Source organism: Tribolium castaneum, chromosome 1 (genome assembly GCF_031307605.1).
Source record: "Tribolium castaneum strain GA2 chromosome 1, icTriCast1.1, whole genome shotgun sequence".
In the NCBI taxonomy this organism is placed as follows: Eukaryota; Metazoa; Arthropoda; class Insecta; order Coleoptera; family Tenebrionidae; genus Tribolium; species Tribolium castaneum.
Window position 1 is genome coordinate 34,436,120 of NC_087394.1, and position 23,906 is coordinate 34,460,025.

Sequence of the window (23,906 nt, forward strand, 5' to 3'; positions counted from 1 at the left end):
CTCAAAAATAGAAAATAGTGTTTTCTGTTGCGGGTAGTGATAATGGTGGTTACAATGGCATATAGAAGAATTGGTTGTTTCCTGTAAGCGACACACAACTGCGAAATTTGATAAAAAATTTATCCATCTATGAAAACAATAAAGCGAGATGACACAACAGATATGAGTTTATTGTGTTTCATTTTCTTAACGGTCCCATGGATAAATACATGTCAGCTGTCAGATATCGAAGAAAAAGTGAGGTCTTTCTAATACTTTTATTACTTTGGAGATCCGCCAGTTATTTAACACCGCCATCTAGCCTATATTTTTGATGGCTATCGGCTATAATACCTAATAAAAATAAGGTGACTGCCACAGAAATATAACCTCGTCTCTCACTTTAATAAAATCGTATATCAACACGTCGTAATTTGACATAATCGGAACGAAAACCTGAAAATACAATACAGAGGAGATGGAAAGACGCACGATTTTCTCTATTTTAATATGTAGGTCACAAAAGATAATATTGAGGAGTACCGCCTTGTTTTATATGAAATTCTATAACTGATCATAGGAAAACCTGATGTTTGAAGGCTTTCCACAAAAGGTAAGAAGCGGCAAAAACTAAACCGTCACAACAGAGGTTAAACTTGGCCAAAAAAGAAAGTAATTTATTTCCATACATTATTCCATTACATTTTTTTACAAAAAAAATTGTTATTGCAGCATCCCATTTAACATCGGGCATTGCTATCTCGATGATAAATGTAAGGGATTTAGGCTTTTATTAAAATAATGATATTTAATAAAGGAAATTGATATTCTTCCTGTAAAAATGTGCTAAAGCGCTTAAAGCATTGTTCGAGCAAAAAGGCTATAAGTTCGCATCGTAAGATTGATGCCACCTATATTTGTATTGCCCTTATCTAATCTTTTAAGCTCAATTTTCACTCAATAAAATTTATTTCGCTTTACAATTTCATACCGTATTGTAATGATTAATAACTGTAGGTTCGCCTAGCATTATTGATCAATCTGGAATTAAAGAAACGCTACCTGTAAATTGAAATCTGGAAACAAATCTATTTAATAACAGCTTCTTTCTGCAAATTTGAGTGTTTTTTACACGACAGATAATTTATCATTAGCGGTGTAATAGCAGTTGTGAAAAATGAACCTGTCATATCACCAAGTTTTAATATAAGCAAAAGAAAATAACAAAATAAAGCCACCAACCGAGAATAAAGGTTTTTTCATCTGTGAATAAACACCTTGTTCCGCTCTAAGTGAGACGGGCTTGCACTAAATGCAAATTCACACTATTGTCCAGCATCCGTTTGAGAAAATTGAAGACATTTCCCGAACCTTCCGTCCGTTTTTCATACGACTTGGATAAAAAAGATTATTACTGCTAAGCCCTGTCTAATACATCCATTTCCAAACGAATTTACCGGAATAAAGTAAGTTATTTTAGTACGTGAGGCACAATAATAAGGACTAAAGCACCGGTTTAAGAAAATATGTAACGAAAGCGCAGCTTAAACGTAAAACATGCAACAAATTCCAAATACCTACAAGTACAAGTCACTGCTGTAATGTGCACAAGTAGGTACTTTTAAATGTTCTACAACTACTAAAACCTCACCTGTATGACTTTGTAGTACTCGTACATAGGTGCTACAGATGCTCCCTGAAACAGTAACAAAAAGCAATTTTTAATTAAATATTATGACGAATAATTTGTTAAAACTAAATATTTGTGAGATTATTAAATATATAAAAACAACGAGTCATTTTCTACAGCAAAGAAATTAATTTACAATTTTCAAGGTGCAATAAATCTACAATAATGTAAAAAGTTAGTCATTTAAAACATTCTTTATTGTCTGGCAATTTAATCAAAACAAAGTAACTGTTACAGCTAGGTACCTAATTAAGCTGATCCAGTCTCTAATAGGGAGATACTGCACTCTTTTTACATAAATAATGAAAATTGCAGTTTCTAAATAGACACGAAATGGAGTTTGTCAGAGTATTAAATCTTAAGTTTTTACTGTTTATTGTCAACCTTTTTTCTATTTTAGTAACAGAACAATGTTTCCGTGATTTAATCCAATTATTTTTTGAGAATTTTACAAACATAAAATGTGCCAAAAATACAGATATTGCAGTTAACCCTTTTATTCACATCATTAAATCTGGCATCTGGCATATTGTTCTGACTAGTATATTAATCGATTATTATTGTAGACTGTGCTTGGATAACCCATGTCTTCGTTATTATTAATCGCTGATTAACAAACATGTAACAAAAAACGCAAATGTTTGTTGCCATTTTCTCTAAAGGCCTGGAATGGAATGAAATTTATTATTAGGTTTGTGATATTTTTTAGTAAATAACCCAAGTTCCATTTCTAAGCATAAGACCGTCAGAGAAATACATTAAGCATAATTTATTCGTTGACGGAGGCAGGCAAATATTTACAGAAAGTGATTTTTTTGTCATAAATTCTGTAGCATTTTCGTAAATCACTGCAGCGAGTCCGGGATCAAATTATGCCGGCTAGGTTTATATAGCTTTCGTCTTCGCAATATCGGTCGTGTTTCCTGAATTATCTAGCAGCATCTGGTGAAGATGAAATGATCGGGCCGCATATCGCTTCATCATTCCGTTCACCTGTCCCTGTCACAGCCAGGATAGCAGGTCACAGGACCAGCAAAAAACGCACAACACACCCGGAAAATAAATAACGGCCCGCTAGACCATTTCACGCTGCGAAATTGTACGATATTGAATAGATGATGAGCTGGAAATCACGATTTTGCAGCAAAAATTTTATCTAGTTACTTATTATAAACCCCTTGGTGGTAATTAATTAGTGGTTGGGACCGTGCCATAAATATGGTTTAATGACGGGCGCACTTAATTACGAGATTTTGTAATGACCACATGTGAGATTTCGCCGATGTATTGAGGTTTAGTACAGCCGAACATCTGCCCAACTTAACAGGTGTAGATTTAATTCAGTCACCGGCACGGGCTGATATTACTCTCTGTCGTGTTATGACGTCTTTCACTCCGGGGACCCCTTTAATTTCTATTGACAGTCTACAAGATCAAACAATGAAATTTGAAGATGATTAAGCAGATGGCGCCGAATTTGTCAGCTGCTGTCTATCCCATGAATAAAGCAAACATTTTCGGTTATGAATTAGCTAATTGAATTCGCAAATAATAAAATTGAATGTGGACAATTGGAAAACTTAAAATTTTCCTAATCATTTGCTGGAATCTTGTAGCTACTACATTAGATTAATGTCGAGCAATTTTCGTTAAGAGGTTTTGCCACCGAAGCTCCGTTAAATGGTACAACAATAAGTCGGTGTGTGTTAGACAAGTTTGAAAGTGTTAAACTTCCCATTCAGGATGTCATTTGATTGACAGGAAAACGGTAATCGAATTGCCGGCGATAACATCAACGAAATTTCCTCGTACATGGATCCTGACATTGTTCAACGGCGCACCAAGTAATGAATATTTGTTATATTAAAAAAAATAATAACTTTGTGAACGTATTATAATAACAGTTTTTGCTTTCTAATGACCAAAGATTGAAAATTATTCATTTGCACATAAATATCCTAAAAAACGAAAGAGTGGCGAATTAAAGTCTGCTCAACAAATGACTGGATATTGCTAAAATTTTCATAAATTAGCAGTTACTTCAACTTTGGGTATTAATTTAGAATTGATAATAAGTCAGTCATCACCCAGTTTTAGATACAGGGTGAGTCAATAGTGGGTTACTTCTGAGCCCTAACATGCAACCAAAAATACTAATTGCACTTACCACTTGGGAACTTCTGTTTATTTTTAAAAACATTAATTGAATGAACACTGTTTTTTTATTTTATAAACAATAATAATCCATAATAAAATTTTAACAAAAATGTCACTACCCAGAATAATGTAATCGTGAATTAAATTTATTTTTTTTAACGATAATCGACTGGTCATCAGGAGTCAGTATTTTTGGTTGCATATTTATAGAAATAATCTATGAAAATCTATGAAAATTTTGTTTAAAAAAATACAAACCTGTAATAAAAAGAAGAAAAAATTTTATCTTCTAATATCATCCGCATTTTTTTATATGGGTTGAAGTTTTCAGAGTAAATATCTAAATAATATCTTGTCTTCATTCATGTAATATGGTAAAGCAAATTCTTATCTATTTTGGAAAGGTTATTACTAAAATCTTGCATGCTTTTAATTCGTCTAAATTTGGTTCGGTTTTAGCAGTTTTTTTCGCTTTTTACTTACGTACACTTTAGTTTTGTCAGCGTTTCCGTCCAAATTAAACGAAAGCATAATAAAAGTTGTGCAAATTTCTAGGATGCATCCATATAAAATGCAGATTAATCACGAACTTTACAGAGGTTTCAGTAATAGACGAGAAAAGTTTAGAGAAAATGCTGGTAATCAAAGTTTTTTCTTTGCAAACTACGTAAGAATTGCTTTATTTAAAGAATTATTTATGTCTGAACTAGCTTGAAAGTAAAAAATCCATAAGACTTGCAGTTTACAGTAAACAAATAATAAGTTTTGCAAAAACTTGATGCATGCCTGGAATTTGTGGTAAAACGTAAAACGCTTTTTGCCATAAAACACTCCCAAAAACTGTAACCTCACGGGAACTATTCAGCTTATCTTAGATAAGAGCATATTTTAAAGTTTTAGTACGAATATGCCTACGCAATTTCCTAACTTTACGCTTTCCCTAGTTTGTGCATTTTATATCACGTTACACATCAGTCACGGGCTGTCTGCCAAAATACCACAATTTAAAATTCGCATTAACGCCGCTACACCCACCTGCCTTCAGACCCAGTATTGCTAAAGTTATTTATTTTTAGAAATTTGAAAGAAAAACTTTGCGTCTTGCAATCCTACAAAGCCCCGTACCTTGATAAGTGAATGGGCTTTTTTAAATACGTTAAAGAGGGACGTATGCAAATTAAGTTTAAATTAAACTTGCTGAGGCAGTGTTGGAGAAGAAGCTCCCACAACACCGTGGAGTATCAGCGCCCTAACAAAGTGTCCCTGTCAAATTGTAAGCCTTGCAAAGCAGCGACTCTCTCTCTACCCAGACTAATACTGTAATCATTTTGATTGAAATTGTTGTAAAACTTTGACGGGCCGACGGGGCACTCATTTGTTAAATGTGGCTCAGCTCCCTCTCGCGGGATCGTCTCGTTCCACACGACTTACATGCTCTTCATTACATGACTATCTTTGGCTTAATTGAACTGCTCCAAGACTCCAAGTGCCTTATGTGCCCACAATCCTAACATTTTTAGCGGCAGGCCGGACTGCTGTGTTCAGCCACTAACAGTTTTTCATTATCAGAGAATGAAAACCTTCTCGAAGCAGTCCGGCCCTGTTTAATGCCTGGCTATTGTTTCCTAGTATTAATAACTAGTATTGAATTCCACCGGTCATTCTACGTTAGAAAGACTCAAATCTAAAGACATAACCCCGAATAGTTGGCAAATAATGAAGACTGTTTGGTTTCGATAAATTTTGACAAGGCTAAATTTTTGCCGATATTTTCCGAACGATTAGTCGTAGAGACTTAATTCTTGCAAATTTGGATTTCGCCGGTCATTCTACGTTAGAAACACTCAATTCTAAGGCCGTAACCCCGAATAGTTGGAAAATAATAAAGAATGTTTGATTTCGATAAATTTTGACAAAGCTAAATTTTTGCCGATATTTTACGAACGGTTAGTCGTAGCGACTTGATTCTTGCAAATTTGGATTCCGCCGGTCATTCTACGTTAGAAACACTCAATTCTAAAGACATAACCCCGAAAAGTTAGAAAATAATGAAGACTGTTTGGTTTCGATAAATTTTGACAAGGCTAAATTTTTGCCGATATTTTTCGAACGATTAGTCGTAGCGACTTGATTCTTGCAAATTTGGATTCCGCCGGTCATTCTACGTTAGAAACACTCAATTCTAAAGACATAACCCCGAAAAGTTAGAAAATAATGAAGACTGTTTGGTTTCGATAAATTTTGACAAGGCTAAATTTTTGCCGATATTTTCAGAACGGTTAGTCGTAGCAACTTGATTCTGGCAAATTTGGATTTCCCCGGTCCTTCTACGTCAAAAAAACTCAATTCTAAAAACATAGCCCCAAATAAATTAAAAATAATGAAGAATGTTTGATTTCGATAAATTTTGACAAGGCTAAATTTTTGCCGATATTTTCCGAACGGTTAGTCGTAGCGACTTGATTCTTGCAAATTTGGATTCCGCCGGTCATTCTACGTTAGAAACACTCAACTCTAAAGGAATAACTATGAAAAATTGGAAAATAACGAAGAAAGTTTGGTTTGCACATTTTGACGAGGCTAAATTTTTGCCGATATTTTCAAGGATTGTGTAAAAACTTTTCCAGAATTGCCAAATGAAATAAAAAGATAGCGTTATTTTATAAAGTGTAAAAAAGGAGAAATCACCGGCCTCAGCAGAAGTAAAGCACTCAGCAAGTTTTATATTCGCACTTTTTAGGAGGTAGTAACTTTCTTAAAATGCAATTGAATTTTTTGTATTATTTGCTTACTCCAAGTTTAATGCAAAACTCTGCATGCAGATTAGCGTTAGCAAATCAAAAGAAATGTCACTATAATAATAAATTTCAATTTATGATTGCTTTTTAGCGATAGATGAAAGAAAATGTGTTTTCCGTTAGTAAGTTTTTGTGAAAGGAGAACGTCGATTTAAATCGGGGAAGTTTTGCATAGAAGGGCAATTTATCGCTAAAATATTGAGTTGATTGCCTTACACGATTTCTATTTAAACAAGTAATCTCCTTTTGAATGAAAACAGTGCAGACCCCGATTCATCATGAATATAAAGTCGCGATACAGTCTATTCACAAACACTGGCAACGTCTTCTTATTTCCGCCCGGAATTTATCGCAGATGGCCGAAAATAGCAGTAAATGGAAACAACTAATGGCAAGAAATAAATCATGGAACAATATGTAGTGCGCTCGGCTAGCGTTGTGATAAAACAGTGCGGGCTCACTCAACTGAAATCTTATTTGAAACTTCGCGATCGGAAAAGTAGCGCAGAATGCAATATCTCACGTAATCAGAGACACTGAGGGCACCTTTGTAGCCGATTTACACTTCACTCCCTCCGTTACTTGCATGCAGCAGGAGACCAAAACTTATCCATCCTACTATCTATTAAATCCCAAATTCTGTTTTCGTAAAAATAATAATCAGAGCTCAGTAATGTTCACCATCAACTAAATTTTATTCTTTAATTAAAGTACAATGTTTTTTGCCTATGAAATTGGTTTATATGTAAAAAAATTGTGCCGCTCTGTTCAGTTGAATCTTCTGTCAATAAATGTCAAATCTGTCAGTTCAGAGATTCAACCATTTTTTTTAATTTCGTTAAAATGCAACTAAATTGTTACACTGTGCAAGAAAACACTTTTATTATCGAAGCTTATTTCTTAACTGGAGACTTAATCATTATTCGGTGTCTAAATGCCTGTCATTAGGTATATGAAGCGGCATTTTTTGATTTTGTATGAGAAATTCACAGACGACTAGATGACAATCATTTAAAAACACATTGTAGAAGCACACACACTCGGAAGAACAACTAAAATTTTGGAATTATTTCTAGAACGGAAAAATTGCAGCCTTTAATCATAAACAAAGATATCTCCCTCGGTACCTATCTTTGATGCTTATTTAAGTATCCTGCTGTTGCCAACCCCTAGACAAGAATAAAGTGAGCTTTGTAAAGTGTAGGTTTTAGTTTTTCTATTTATTATTTATTACTATGAACTTTGATAAATTACATTGTACACAGGATGATTGATGCTTGAGAGATGAAAGCTCAACATCACGCTATTTTTATCTCCATTCGCATTTACAGTATACAACAAAACTGAGAAGCCCCACCTACGTAATTAACCTAAATGTGGGACTTTTTTGAGGAATGAATAGTTCTGTGTGTGAAGGTTTTTAACCCGTCTTAGTTCAAGTGCAGTTCGTTTAACAATTCGTTAATAAAAACAAGAATTCCAAGTTTGATTTAGAAATTGGGTGAAAGAATCGAATGAACTCTCCTTGAGCTGGAGTTAAAATAACGAACATGAGGGCAAAGCAAACAGTTCATCAGATTTAAAGAACTGAAATACCGTTATGCATTTTTAAAGTGTACAGTCAACACAACTCTTCTGCAATTGCGAAATTGGGCGACGTAATTCTGTTGACTGTAAGCCCACGGATTCGAATAAAATTTGCAGCAAAAATTGATGCAAACTGCAACAGTTTAAAATAGCTGGACCAAAAGAAATTTATAACGCAACTTTTCGCTACACTTGCATATTCATCACTTCAAAGAAAACAGTCAAAACTTTTCAAGCTCCATCCACACAAATTATGCAAAACATGAACGCCCTACCAAGATGTATTTATTTATTTGCTGAATATATTAAGTGTTTTGTTGTTTCAGTTTTATAATTTCGATCGCCTTATGCAAAGAAACATCAGTTACTTAAATAGCTTTTCATTTTCATAAAGAGATAAATTCTCTTTCACGACTCTTAATATAAATTTATTGAACCAGAATAACAGGAAACTTAAACAAGTTCACAGACAAGATGTAATGCTTCTTCTGGAAAAACTTTTAACTGCAGCATTACACACAATTTCATTTTAATGAAATTTTTAGTGCAAAGTAATCACGATATTGAAAATTTCATGCCTTAGTCTCGTAAAAAATTTTTCATTTAATTAAACACAAGTAAATATTACACGATTTATTGAACGTGGATTTTTGGTAAGAAGCTTTACCAACTGCGCTTAACGAGGAAACGGAAGCATTTCATAATTACGAAACTTTTATAATATGCAATGTGCTTATGCTCACAAAACTACATTTATTCGTTGCAGAATTAAACCGCATTTAGTAGTTATTACGGAATCATTAAATTCTATTTCGCCCGCCATAAAATTCCGAACATAAAGTTGAATAATTCAAGTAAAAAATTTGTCGACTCGGTTGGTGGAGTGAATAGTTGGGATTTATTAGTATTGCGGTTTACTATTTAATTATTCAACCGCTGCCACCGTATTAAATGAATCGTGAAGTGGCGGATTCCAATTAAGACCCGGGGACATTAGGGTCTGAAGGAATTACGAAGTCAGAGCAGCACCTGAGAGCAAAGTATCTTTAGGGAGAGTAGACAGGTAGATTAACTGGGTCGAAGGCGGCTTGGGGCGGAGGGTGGACAGCAGACATGCCGGACATGCACGGAATCAGACCCGGAAGGAAACCAAATGCGTGGCATTCGGGAGAAATCGACAACTTGTTATTAAATTATTTTTTCCATAATAAAACTAAATAGCCCAGATCGTACAATGTACAGTTGGATACAGAATTTCTGATATCACACCTTTTTTATCATTTGTATTTCAGAAATTTGTCATTAATTTTCTACATATTATTATTAACGTTTACTGACTGGATTATACGTACAGTAAAACCTCTCAACAACGGACCGATAGGAAATCTTTAATTGTCCGTTGTAGGGAGGTGTCCATTAATGGGAGGTTGAAATTTTAATATAGATTTTGTCCGTTGTAAAAAAACAAGTTTGTGTATAATTTTTCTTTAAAGTTATTAAAAATATGGGTCAGATGATAAGATACGCCAATCGACCCGAACTCTTTAAAAGTGCTTGCAATATGCAAGCAATTTGCAACATGCCTCTAATGGCGCGAGCAGCTGTCTTAGAAAAAGTGCAGTAAATAAAATAAAACATTAATGTTTAGCAGCTGTTTTGAAAATTAAGAATTAGGCAACAGTACACACCTTAGCACCTGTGGTAAAGCGTGCCTAGATCAAAGAGATTCATGGCAGGTGCAAGAGTATCCAGTTTCAAACAAACATAAAGCATGGGTAAATGTCTAATTGTGATCATTAATTAACTGTGGTAAAAATTTGGTTTATGGATCGCTTAGTACGATAGAAGTTGGTTCTATTTGTATGTAATTTACAAAGTGCTGAGAACGTACAAAAATAAGTTATGCGAAATTCTTGCCAAAAAAGAGAGTCAAGTCGAAGTAAACTGGAAAATATACAAATTTAGTGTAACAAAAAGACGACAGGCAGTGATGGATGATCGTTGGTTTTGATCGTTTGGAAGGCGGATGGTGTAATTTTCGCGACAAAAATTTTATTTTCATTTAAATCAACGGAAAATGGATTTTGAAAGATTGCTTTATTAATCACTTAACAGCTATTAAGAAGTGAGCTGAATTAGAAAAACATCTTAAACACTACAATAAATAGTAATTAGAGACGTAAGTAGTACTTAATACAACAAGTGTATAATTGTTACCAACTCAAGTTGTGTATTACAGTGTTTATTGTTATTACATATATCACAAAAATATACAGGCTGATTCAATAGTAGGTTACTTCTGAGATGTCCTAAGATACAACCAAAAATACGAATTGCACGTACCACTTAGATACCTCGTATGATTTTTAAAAACATTAATTGAATCAACGCTGGTTTTGTATCTTTTAAACAATAATAATTTAATAATCCATAATGAAATTTTCGTAACACTGTCAAGACAAACTTGACATTACCCAGAAAAATGTAATCGGGGATTAAATTTAATTTTTTTAACAATTACCGTTAGCTGGAATCAGTATTACTGGTTGCATATTTATAGAAATTCAAAAAAAAAGTCAAAATTGACTTACTCTGTATGCACTGATTCCAACAAGCGCCTAAATATGAATGAAAAATCATTATATTTCGAAACTTTTGTTCTAAAAACACTAATAAACAGCTAAGTACATAATAGTGATTTCCTAAGTAAAATTAAAGGGTTTTTTTGGTGTTTGTTGCTAAGCAACAATTGATGAGTTAGTTATCTCTGACTGCCTCAAGAGGCGCTGTTTTTTCGTGACGCTTGGGGCACTTAGAATTTGGAAAAAACACTCACACTTTTGCCAAAATTTAAGATCGGCCAGGGCCTATTAACATTGGTTTTGCGTCGTCTTTGGCCGTACTTATATGCACCTCAAATTTTACAATTACGATTAAATATGAGATTTTTTCGACAAATTTCTACTTTACGGAGATCTAAAGTCTCAAACAAGGCTTTACACTTCACCACCCCACTCTTCCAATCAGAAAGAAAACAGAAAAAATTGTATAAAAAAACTGGCGTCTGACCATGACGTCATGGTAGCGTCATAACCTGATGCAAAGTAAAATTAACTTACGATTGGGTTTTGAACCGCAATTATACCTCATTTACCTCTCTCACATCGAAAAATGCGTGTAAAACAGTCTTTAAACCGATATTTCTTATAATGTTCCATAAACACAAAAAGGGTAGTTCATGACGCTCACGCGCACTCACAGCCCGGCCGTTCAAATTCACAAATATTTCACCAAACACATGCCACACTTTGCACTTTTAAACCACCCAACACAATTAATCAACGGTTTCGTTTGATTTTCTCAAAAAACACACCAACAACTGTAATAACACCGGTAACAACAATTGACAGACGATGAGCGTCTAATAATTATTGGCGCCAAGTCATAGCACACTCTGAGCACACTTGATGACATTTGTGACATTTTTTAATAAAAGATTTAGAATTTAAACACTTTTAAGCCAATGTTAGCAATAAAACTCTCTTTTTAGATATAGTTTTGATTGAATTTCATTTTTTTTTAAGCATTAAACTGCTTTTGACTTTTAGAACGAGTAAGCTTTCGAACAAAACTAATTGGTGCAAGTTGAACCGAAAAAACTATTGGTATTTTTGTGTGGGTGCAAAAATGCCAAAACTGTTATGTTTTAGTATAGCCTAATAGAAAAAAATATGGCATTTTTTTTGCAAAGCTTTTTCGGCTAAAAATTGGTAAAGATAGACAATCTAAATGCTCGGCAGTGTATAATTGGTTGCATATTAAAACAATTTTTTGTTTTGGTTTTTTGAACATTAATAAGATAGTAATTCTACAAAAAAAAGTTATAAATCAAAGTACTTTTTAGTGCTTAATCTATGGTTAAAACATTTGCACTTTCTCGAAAATCACCCTGTACAGGGTGTCCGTTTTTTGAGTTTCACCATGAAGATCTTAGTTATTATCAGAGACAGGAGGTCAGTTAAATTAGAACAAACTTGCGTATTTTTAAGCTAAACAATTATCAAAAAAGATTTTTGAAATTGTCATCTTTAGTTTTTGAATTATAATAAAAAATCAAAAATTTGTAATTTCCGTTTTAATTGTTTTAATCGAAAACAAAAACAACTAGGTGTTTTTTTAAGTAGGGCATATTTAAGACACTTTTTATAAGAGATCTCAATTTGTCATCGTCTTTTCCAAGGCGTTCTTGATATCAGAGTTAAGTTAACTTTGAGACGCCATATTAAACAATTGTCTTTTTGAAAAGTCCTCTTGTTACGTATTACATGATGGGATTGTATCTTACATGTTGACTAAAATTAAGAACAAAGTGTTTTTTCAAAATGTGATTTAGAAAAAAAACTTCAAATTTTTGTTTAACAAACTAAATTTTGGTAGTTCTATTAAATATGCTAGCAGAATTTTTATAACTTTGCCACGCAAAGAATAAACTTGTAGCTTCTCTTGTCGATAAGTTTTTACATAATTAAGCTTAGCAGAAATGTGAACCTTCCACATCTAGACTCAATTAAATCTCCAAAATCTAGTTGGTTTAAAAACAAAATTGCTAATGTTTTTCCGAAGCACTCTTCGCAAAAATGCTTTTTTCTCCAGTTTGAAATAACTTTTCAAAAATACAAAAAAAAAAAAACAAAATTGAGTGTAGTAATTCTGACATCAAGAACGTCTTGGAAAATACGATTCCTTGTGAGAAAGTGCCTGAAGAACGTTCTATTTATAAACGTCTAATTCTTTTAATTTTCACTTAAAAAATAAAATAAAAAATTAGAAATTTCTGGTTTGTGTTTTAATTCCCCAACAATAATAATACAAAAACTAAAATCATTACTGTTTTTTATGTAATAAAGTTTGTAGAGATGGAGTTTTCGGAGTCGTGATCATGATACCATAGAAGCCATAATTGTATAAACTATAAAGTTTATTGGATGTGTATTTGCATTGTGATGTATTTCGTTTTTTCTTTGGTGCTTATTCTGTGAAAATACAATTTGCAATGTTATTAATATTTTAAATTGAACAAAAAACTAGTTTAATGTTAAATAGTATAAGACAAGTAGTTGTAAAATAAAAAAATAAATAATCAATTTTTAACATTAGCTTAGTGTGTTTGTAGAATGCCGGCAGCGTAAAGTTGTGGTAGTTTTCCAAAACATAATAGTTTGCAATCAGTGGCGATTAATTAGTATTTGAGCAATCAAAGCTCAACTAAATGCATGCGTTTTGTGCACCTTTTCGCACAATAATTGCAGGTAACTAATTACATTAATCACTACCCACATATCTGAGGATTCTAATCAAGAAACACCCTTTGTACATAATTAATTGCTGATTGAAGTTTGCAGACCAATTTTGATTTTATTGAATCCCAAATAAATTGCCGCTTAAATCAGCAACGTGCGTGCGTTGATTAGAGAAAAGCTGATTTACGTCATCCCCTCAACATCACTTATATTATCCATAATGGTGCGTTCCCGTAAAATCAATTCAAATTTCCAGGCATCTTTATCTCACGTCCTCTTATCTAATCCTGATAAAGGTGTGTTTAATTATTAAAACTCTTGTGGGGTGTCACGCCATTCGACGACATCTGACATCTCCTGCTCCAACTTTAAATGAAATGGGTCGGATTTTCATAAGTTAACTGCCTTGGAATTGTTAGGTTTAGGCAAGCAGAATAATTAAGATACTTAGGGGTGTATCAAGCATATATTACATTCCTTCTATGACTATATTAGTGCAATTTGTGCGAACAATGCCTGCAATTACTGCCGACTCACAATTAATTTTAACGATTCGGAAACTTTCGCGATAAATCATCCCAGAGTGGCGCATTTTACATATTTATTTTTCCCGACGAGCTAAATTGAATCTAATGGTGTATGCGTTTAATTCACCGAAACAAGCGAAATCCTGAGACGGACCTTCGACCAGAGCTAGTCAGAACACCGACATAAGCAAAAGAGAGTCTGGACACGTCTCGCCAAATTTATTATGGAAATGTACGTTCCGTATTCAATTGGGACGTGATCCTGTTTAAAATGGAGGCATATTTTACAACTGCCAGACCTGGACGTTGCTCCTTTTAACGCGCGGACATTCGTCATTGCCTTTTTAAAACGCGTTTGAAACTATGTGGAAATTAGAAGACGCAAAGTGCATGAGATGTGACGTCCAGGGTACCACCACTGCAGCAGACATTGCAGAACTACAAGTGATAACTTACGGTTGTTTGTTGGGCTGTTTGTTTCCCACTGGGCATTGGTGGACAGCTCCGTTGAGCAATTTAACCGAAAGTTTGTAGCAATAAATGTAGTGCTAAACAACGAAAGCTTAAAATGGTCTGCAATTTTGCAAGCCCTTCACGATTTTGAACTCTCTCTTCAAGAAAATTATTGTAGAAGCTACACAGTGGGTCTAACAAATGTTACGATGTTTTATAACTTTTTGGGATTTGAGCGATTGTCATAAAATTCGTAATTATTGGCTTCAATATTTACTTCAGACGTTTAGTTTTTAGTTGTTTTTAAAGCTTTTATTAAGGCTTTCTGTTAATTGAAAAATCTAAAAGGCTGTCAAGGTGAGTTTGAAAATATAACTTCTTATTTGTATTTCAAAAACTAATAATCCCACAGAATATAAGTGTTTTATATTAACTATTTCATCTTTATCTCTTTAGAAGTGTTTTTTTAGAATTTCTTTTCTAATTTTTATTCTAATTATTAATCAATTTATTAATAGCACTAGTTTACACCCGATCTGAAAGGTAAAATGCCTAATAAATTTTGATAAATTATGTTGAAAACAAAATTTAATCCAAGGGAAGTTTATTACAAAATAAACTGATCGGAAATAGTTAGAGATATTATAAACGTGAAGGAAGTGTTGTACGAGCAATAAAATTATTAATAATTGTATTTTTCTCTGAAGCTTTTTTAATCATTTACAGTTGTACTGATTTTACATATTTTAGTAAAAATTGCCACTCCTATTATCTTAAAATACAGATGAATGTATTAAAATACTACAGTATCAGTTTATCTAATTGAGAAAAGTACACACGTGTATCTATAATTTTCAAATAAGTAGAAAGTCATATATTTCAGACTTAACTAGCGCTTTTTTACAACAAAATCAATTCACTTCTTTCATGAATAATGTTATAACAAATCTGTCGAAAAAAAAAATATTTTCTGCATTGTTTTTTATTTCTAGTAAATTTTTGAACAAAAAACTCTAACACAAGCGCATCTAACGCCTTTCTGACTTATATTTGAAATTTTGTACATTTTTTAAACATATTTCTAGTTTAGTTAAGAAATCTTTTATGTAAAAAGGTTCCTAATTTCACAAAAATTAACACGCAAACAAATACTTTTTTTGATTCAAAAGTTAAACTAAGCTTTTAGAAAGTAGTGCTTTAGCCTTAATGTAGCGATTTTTTACTTTTGTTTAGCAAATTCTTTTGAATTCAGCAAATTTCTTTTTAAAAATAATCTGTAGATTGATCAAAACAATGTTAAAAAACACATTTTACTTTTAACTTTTGTGGTTTTATTTTTTTTTGTTGTTAAAATATTTGTCTTAGTGTGAGTCGGTCTTTTACTGAAAAATGTACCTAAATAAAAAAATATTTATTCGAATTTTTGCTCAGTTTTGGCAAAATAATTTAAGTTTAGTAAAAAAATTAAAAACGTTCCTAAAAAGAAAATTTTAAACCTAATTCACCAATGATTTGTTACTCGGTTTTGGCAAATTCTCGAATTGTAACGTTTGTCGTTATTTTTGTTATTTAATTTACGTTTATTTGCACATTTCTGTAAATTAGAAATTTTATTCTCAACTTTTGTGGTTTTCTCTTGTCAGAATATTTGTCTTAGTGCAAGTCAGTCTTTCACTAAAAAATGTACCTAAATTAAAAAAAAATATTCATTCGACTTTTTGCTCAATTTTGGCAAAATAGTTTATGTTTAGTAAAGGAATTAAAAAAACATCGTAAAAAAGAAATTTTTAAATCCAATTTACCAAAGATTTGTTACTCAGTTTTGGCAAATTGTCGAAATTTTTACGTTTGTCGTTATTTTTATTTTTTAATTTAAACATTTTTGTTAATTAAGAAATTGTTTGCCTTATTTCGCCAAAATCTTTCAAAAGTAGTAAGAGATCTCAAAATTACTAGGCATCTAATAAATTTCTAGTCAAAAAATGCTCTAAAAATGCTTAAATAATCACATAAAATGGATTTAATTTTGGACTTTTCTCTAATTTAATTTCATTAATTTTGTATGTAAATTATTGATCATTTTACAAAACTCATTTATAAAAAAATTAAGACACTTTTGGCATTAATTTAAAAAAGTTTAAGAGATTATAAGATTATAGGTTTGTCAGAAATACATGTATGATGAAAGTCCCTATAAAAGTCAATAATTTATACGTCTTTTAATGACGATATCACTGCTTTTTTTGAGGTGCAAATTCTTAAACATCCTGTATAATAAAAGTCTTCATAAAAATCGATGTTTTTTAATTATTATTAAAAAAAAATACTGACATTGCAGCTTGGCTGTAGAAAGTGTTGAAAGTTTTAAAAGTTTCTGCGAACATTTGTTTAAATTATGTTAAAAAAAAATAACGGAAAAAATATCCTGTCAAAATTTTGATTGTTTTTTGTTGAAAATACACTTTTATTTACTCAAATATCGTCAAATACCAATTTACAAAGCTCTGGGATAATATACAAAGTTCGTTGATATTGCATTTTTTTGATAAAATTTCAAAATTTCTGATGTTTTTTTTAAATTTCAGAAATTATAAATGTTTGAATAAAGCCAGTTACTTTGACATTTTTTAAGTTTTACTATCACTCTTTAAAATATTTGCAAAACTATCAAATTCATTTTGTATTTAAATAAAAAGCCATGAACTGTTTGACTCTTGTATTTTAGTTAAAAAATTAGTATTGAACTATAAATATGCATGGATTGTTAAAATTTTCTATTTATTTTGTAATTTTTATGGCAATAACTACTAATTAAACACTAAAATACTTGTTGAAGTTTGGCGTGGCCGAGGTGTCGATGTAGAGCCAGCTTGAGGTCTTGACCGAATTCCACCAAGTGTCTGTGTGGCAAGCAAATAAGTTAGCGAGTAACACTAACTCAAAAACTTTGGGCGGCAAGCAGTTCGAGTTTTGAATAGCTTCTCGACTGGGCAATTTGTGTGTTCATAAAAATATCTACAATATTGCGTATGTATATCACGTTACCTGGTGATTTATTACTGCATATTTTTGTGTTTTGACTGAATGTTTTCAAGTCGGGATAAAGCAGAATTAATGACCTGGATCAGTAAAATATTATTTAATATTTCGCGATCGATCGGTAAAGTTCTTAGAAATATGATGATTAATGATAGAGCTGTTATGATTAAACACTTTGACACAGCAGCTTTGAGCTGAAATTTTCAAGAGCAAAAAACCCAGATAGACAAAGTTTGTTCAACTGCGCCAAAATATATTTCATTAAACGCTGATTAAAATAATCGAAAGTTTTTAATTGTGTTTGCGTCAAAAGTTAAAGTTGGTTTCGATCGAGTTTTTAACCTGTTCTTGAAGCGCTCCTGCCTTCGTTAATGAATCTATTTGTCAAACTTTACAAGTATCGGAAAATTCATTTAAAATTTTCAAGACTCATTGCTCCCCCATTCGGCCAGATTTCGACTCAAAGTTTTAAATATTTCAACAACAACGGGACGAAACCGTCAATTTGCCGACAAACGATTAAATGGGCCAAAGTTTCGGGTTTCGAGCAGCGCGACCTGGCTGTTACTTTACACTTGTAATAAATTATTGTAATAGCACTTGAGTCTTACTTTTCGAGCTCAGCTTTCAATTGCCTTAACAGAAAAATGGAAACCGCCACGAGAAATGAGATAAAGGAATCACAAAGCAGGAATATGCATCATAAAGTTTCGAAACCTTTGAAATTCTTTGTATTTTTGATTAGAAATTTACTTTGTCTTTCCTCTCTTTGGAGCCTTTATGAAATGGAGGTAATGATAATGATTCCTTAAAACGATTTCTCGATTACATTCAAAGTTGCGCTAATTTATTCCGAATTAAATATTTTGTACTTTTGCACACGCTTGTGTTTGTTCGACACCGTCTGCGAACTTGAGTCACAGACAATTTGCCAAATTACACAAAAAGTTTTATCTATTTACATTCGTTATTCCAACAGAGGAAATTACGTTTAATAACATGAGAACAAAGTTTAAGCAAATATCTTGGCTACGTTTATCCATAAAGTTAATGTAAGTTGTTGCATATAATGCCGCTTAGTTCCCATATATTTGGACAATGCACCATGTATGTAGTAATACTATCATGTTTTGAGTATAAAGTTGCAGATAAGCTGGGAAACAGAACTGTGACATGTGGAAGGCTATAACTCCACGTCAAGGTCTGGGATTGGATTACACCCAAGTGGACTCCTGCTATTTCCGTAACCATCCTCAGGACCGCCGCTAAACATTTATTTTTGCTTAATAAAATAACGCCGGTGTTGTAGAGATTTTATCTTACCCGAAAAGACAGAAAAAAAAATTAAATTTGAATCTCTGATACAAAAAATTGTTTATCGAAGTATATTACGCAACTGCCATTAAATTTTTAACAATTTTTTGGATTAATTTTACTAAATTATCAGAATTAATAACTACATAAGTTTTGTTTTAGTTAAAAAACAGTTGTATAAAAATTTTCTGCATTTTTTTGTACGTGTAATTTGTAATTTGTAAGCATATAGTAGTTTGGTTGAATAAAAAAATATGTACTTAGCACTTTTTTTTTAAATAAATTTTGTGTTTATTGTTGTCGATTTATTTCTTAATTAATTAATTGAATTTAATCTGAACACCATGTATAGTTTGCTTCCAACTGTAGTAAGTTTTTACCACTATGATCTAGAACGTAAATTGCTGTGGGTATTTTAGTGTTTTCATTTGCCATTGACTATTAAATAAGGTGGGTTCTGTAACAAGAACTTTGTTAAGTAAATCAAACTAGTCTGTGTTGTATTAAAGTAATAGAAACTCTACATTATACGGTTCTGCAATTCTCTGTCTCTTATTAAATTTGGTCTCGACTATCGTGATAAGGAATCATAACAGAATGACTTAAATTTCAACTGCAATTACAAATAAATACAAGGTAATGTTTAAATATGCTAATATTTTTAATGTGTGATAACTGATAATAGTGATAATTTATTCCCAAACCCGGCGCCTCCACCATTTTTGCATGTCGGTAATTAATGTTGTATTTGAACAGAATATGGCAATTATTTATAATTACTTGTAAATATTTATGCAAAAACTAATATTTAAATTTATACTTATGTGTTTTAGTTTAATAATTTATATTTTTACGGCAAAATAGTGAGTAAATTCTGATTCATTAACATGACAAGAGCATAATGTTGTTTCAATGTATAATTTATTAATTTAATTTTGCTTGCTTTTTTTAAATAATTTGTAAAGTTAATTGTATTAGAGCAATAGAAGCTCAACATTAAAAGGTTTTGCAATTCTTCGTCTCTTATTAAATTTTGGTCTCGACTGTATTAAAAAGGAAAATTAAATTTCAACTACAATTATAAATAAATACAAGGTAATGTCTAAATTCGCAAATATTTTTATTGTATGATAACTAATAATAGTGATAATTTATTTGTATACCGGCGCCTCCACCATTTTTCACTTGGGTAATTATTGTTTCACTTGAACAGAATATGGCAATTATTTACACAAAAATGTAAATATTTAAGCAAAAACTAATATTTAAATGCATATTTATGTATTTTAGTTTAATAATTTTTATGTTTACGGCAAAATAGTGAAAAAATTTGGTTTTATTAACACGGCAAGAGCATAATGTTGTTTTATTTCATAATTTATAAACTTAATTTTGATTGTCCTTTAAATAATTTGTAAAGTTAATAGTATTAGAGCAATAGAAGCTTTACATTAAACGGTTTTGCAATTCTCCGTCTCTTATTAAATTTAGTCTCGACTACCTTGATAAGAAAGCAGCGCAGAATTACGCAAATTTCAACTACAATTATAAATAAATACAAGATAATGTTTAAATATGCTTATATTTTATTGTATGATAACTAATAATAGTGATAATTTATTTTCTAGGCCGGCGCCTCCACCATTTTTGCATTTCAGTAATTTATGCTTTATTTGAACAACGGCAATTATTTATAATTACTTGTAAATGTTAATGCAAAAACTAACATTTTAATGCATATTTATGTATATTAGTTTAATAATTTGTATTTTTACGGTAAAATAGTGAGAAAATGTAGTTTCATTAACAAGACAAGAGCATAATATTGTTTCAATTCATAATTTATAAATTTAATTTTTTTTTACTTTAAATAATTTGTAAAATTAATTGTATAACAGTAATAGAAGCTTTACATTAAATGGTTTTGCAATTCTCCGTCTCTAATTAAATCTGTCCACGACTATCTTGATAAGAAAGCAGCACAGAATTACTTAAATATCATCTACAATTAGAAATAAATGCAAGGTAATGTTTAAATATGCTAATATTTTTACTGTGTAATAACTGATAATAGTGGTAATTTATTTTCTAACCTGGCGCATCCACCATTTTTGTATTTAGACAAATAAATTTTAGTTGAATAGAATACCCCAATTATTTATAATTATATATAAATGTTTATACAAAAACTAATGTTTAGATGCATACTTATGTATTTTAGTTTAATAATTTGTATTCTAACCGCAAAATAGTGAGAAAATTTAGTTTCATTAACATGACAAGAGCATAATATTGTTTTATTTTATAATTTATAAAATTAATTTTGTTTGTCCTTTAAATAATTAGTTAAATTAATTGTATTAAAGTAATAGAAGCTTTACATTAAATAATTTTGCAATTTTCCGTCTCAATTAAATGTGGCCTCGACTATCGTGAAAAGAAAGCAGGACAAAATTACCTAAATTTTAAGCTAAATTATAAATAAATACAAGGTAATGTTAAAATATCCTAATATTTTTACTGTATGATAACTGATAATAGTAATAATTTATTTTCAAACCCGGCGCTTCCACCATTTTTGCATGTTGGTAGTTAATGTTTTATTTGGACAGAATACGGCAATTATTTATAATTACATGTAATTGTTTATGCAAAAACTAATACTTAAAGGCATACTTATGTATCTTAGTTTCACAATTTGTATTTTATGGCAAAATAGTGAGAAAATTACCATGACTAGAACAAATTATTTCATCACATAATTCATAAATTTATTTTTGCTTGTTTTTTTAATAATAATAATTTCTGTACATTTTACGCAATTGATTTAATAAAAATTCTTTAAAATAGAGTTTTGATTTAACGCAAGTTAGACAAAAGCACACCTAACCAAAATGAGTTTATAACAAGCCGAGAGCAAAGATTAACCAGAGTACCTACTCGTTTAGCTTGAAATTGCCGTAACTTAATAAAAAAGTTTACGTTAAATGCTTACTAAAGCATTTACGTATGATTTATATAATCTCAAGCGTTATCCGAAAACCTAATTAAGTTTTCCCATCTAAACAATCGTACGAGTTTCGAATTTAATTCCATCATAGAAATTTTTTGATTGCTGTTCTGGGCAACTTATCTTTATGAGTAAATTAAAATTTATGGACACGAAAACATATAAGTTTTTCTAAAGCTGGAAATAGTGGTATACGAAGTTACGAGATTAAATTTGAGATTGTGCCAATTTAATTCGAAGAAGATTTATTGTTGAATCGCAGAGCAAAGCTACTGCTGACTTATCTAGCAGACGATATTAAACTACAAAAATCGACATTGTACATTTGGTAGAAAACGAGCGAATAAATTCTTAATTGCACTTTTGAATATCGGACCGAAGCAAAACATTTGTTTCTCAGCCGTAAAGTTTATGTTACTTTGTATTTCTCCGTTCCAACGAGGAATACCTTCGAGACGCACTTTGGATATAAATCCTACATTTTTCTGAAATATACAACGAAAAACACGTAGAGACAATTTATAAAAACGTGTGTCTTGTGTGCTTTGGGAGTATTTACCTTCCCTTGAAAGTCCCTGTGAACAACGAGACTAAGAGAGCTTGGCATATTTGAGCTTACTGAAATATATCTTACCCCGCGAGGTGCTTTAAAGGGATTTCGGAGACAATGGAATGGGAGCAATGTCGTTACCCAAATTAAAAATGTTACAAGATTAAATAAAATAACAATAAATATTTAAATGCTACAAGACGCCGCTGTCAAAATATATTAAGCTTTTTCCCCGTCCTTTGAGCTTACTCAGCATTTTTGGCAAAAAATATCCGTCAGCTCGAATTAATATTCAGCTGAAGATTTGCTCGTTTTATTTGAACGTCTCAGTTTTGAGCTCTTTTTTAAAACGGAATTTTTTGTTCGTGCTCCAGACAAGTGACCTAAATTAGCAAAATTCAAACATTATGGTGTTGCTCCACTAAAAATTATTTTTATGCGATCGATAAACACGGCTATTGCAGTTCAAAGTGGTATTTGTCGATCTAACAAACTTGATAGCGTATTACCCTCTTGTATTAGCATCTCATCTTCTGGATGAGACTCAGTATGTAAACATTACTTACGCTAGACGACTCGAACCCAGTTTAATAAAACATGAAACTTTATTGTTATATAGAGTGCTCAAGCCACAGTAACTGCAATTTGATAAATATTCAAGCAGTCGAAGCTAGACAGAGATCTGAATAAAATTCATTACTAGTTTAGAAGATAAATTGAAATTGTTAAAATATCAACTGCGCGCTTGTAATCAAGACAGGGATCGGGCGAAGAATGTGAAAAATAGCTAATAAAACAAATGAGAAGCTAGTTTAGCACGTTAGGACGAAAAGGGAGAACATGGTCTGAAGGCACGTACCAACAGGGCGTTAGTGGTATTTAGACCTGGCGGTAAACGGTGGCTGACGGAAATGGAAAGCTTCAAAGCAAAGCAGGGGCGCAACAAAAATATTAAACTAAGTTTAAGAAAAAAATATCGTTAAAAAGTGAATAGAAATTAATGAATGCTAACACCAAGTACAAATTTACCGAGTAAACAGTAAAAAAAATGATAAATTCTTTCAAGTAATGTTTGGTCGTAATATACAAAACATTCAAAAAAGAACAACATCGATAGTTGGATAAGTACGTAGCTAATGTTATTTTTTTAATATTTTTTATTAAAAAAAAATATTTTTTAGACCGGCGCCTCCACCATTTTTGCACTTTAGTAATTATTGTTTCATTTGAACAGAATATGGCAATTATTTATAATTACATGTAAATATTTAAAGAAAACCTAATATTTAAATGCATACTTATGTATTTTAGTTTAATAAATTGTATTTTTACGGCAAAATAGTGATAAAATTTAGTTTTATTAACATGACAAAAGCATAGTGTGGTTTCAATGTATAATTTATTAACTTAATTTTGCTTGTCCTTCAAATAATTTGTAAAGTTAATTGTATTAAAGCAGTAGAAGCTCTACATTAAACGGTTTTGCAATTTTCCGTCTTTTA

General features: G+C 31.5%; 1 protein-coding gene across 2 annotated transcripts in view; it reads right to left on the bottom strand.

Moving 5' to 3' along the window:
• sns (sticks and stones) overlaps positions 1–23,906 on the bottom strand; it is a 286,545-nt gene that overhangs the window by 225,391 nt on the left and 37,248 nt on the right. The window contains exons 1-2 of one of the 2 annotated variants that reach the window (XM_064355583.1): positions 11,366–11,619; positions 1,631–1,675 (exon numbers count right to left, since the gene is read on the bottom strand). The gene's annotated coding sequence lies outside the window, so the exon portion shown is untranslated. Of the gene's footprint in view, positions 1–1,630; positions 1,676–11,365; positions 11,620–23,906 lie in introns of those variants that run through there. The other variant, XM_064355580.1, reaches the window with a different exon arrangement.